This window comes from Anneissia japonica, unplaced genomic scaffold (assembly GCF_011630105.1).
Source record: "Anneissia japonica isolate Jap-2015-1 unplaced genomic scaffold, ASM1163010v1 scaffold288100_len55232_cov133, whole genome shotgun sequence".
NCBI classification, from domain to species: domain Eukaryota; kingdom Metazoa; phylum Echinodermata; class Crinoidea; order Comatulida; family Comatulidae; genus Anneissia; species Anneissia japonica.
Genome location: NW_022719727.1, coordinates 12,129 through 12,808, shown reverse-complemented (window position 1 = coordinate 12,808; position 680 = coordinate 12,129).

Genomic DNA, 680 nt, shown 5'->3' with positions numbered 1-680 from the left:
GATGTTTGCATTGTATAAGAAATTTTTAAGTTACTTATAAGAAAGAGGTGTACCTCGTCATCCGACATGCATTGCTCCGGTGGAGGCGTTGGAGCATAGTTAAAGTCAAAGCCACATTTCTTTGTGGGACTCAACAGGCCGGATCCGTCAACAGGTCGTTTCTTCTTACGTTTCTTCTTGGCACCACGCCAAAGCTGAGGCAGCGCATTTGTGTTCTTTGTTTCAAACAAACGATAAAAACGAAGTACCTAAATAAAAAAAAGTTAATATAAATATTATCAAGAAAAGAAATGGATAAGGGGCAAACCGGAGAAAAAATTATTAGGTATTAGCTACTGGGGCAGAGGAGGGGGAGGGGGGCCAGAGGAGGGTGGGGTTGTGAGGCGTAGCGATTTATACCTCTTAATAATTCATGACACACTTGTGGCTACTGATTTATTTGACTGCTGCATAGTCTTTCCACACCCCACCCCACCTTCTCCCCTCCAGCAAATAGGATCTGCCATTGTAGAGCATACTTCTCTGATAAAAAAAAAAATTAAAAAAAACAATAGAAACGATTCTGTGTTTTAAAATAGTCCAACTGTGCCACATCTCCCAAGCCCTGGCCAACATTATCTAGTATTCTTTGTGGACCTAGGCTTGTCTTATAGGCCTGGCCTAACTAGGCCCTGTCTCTT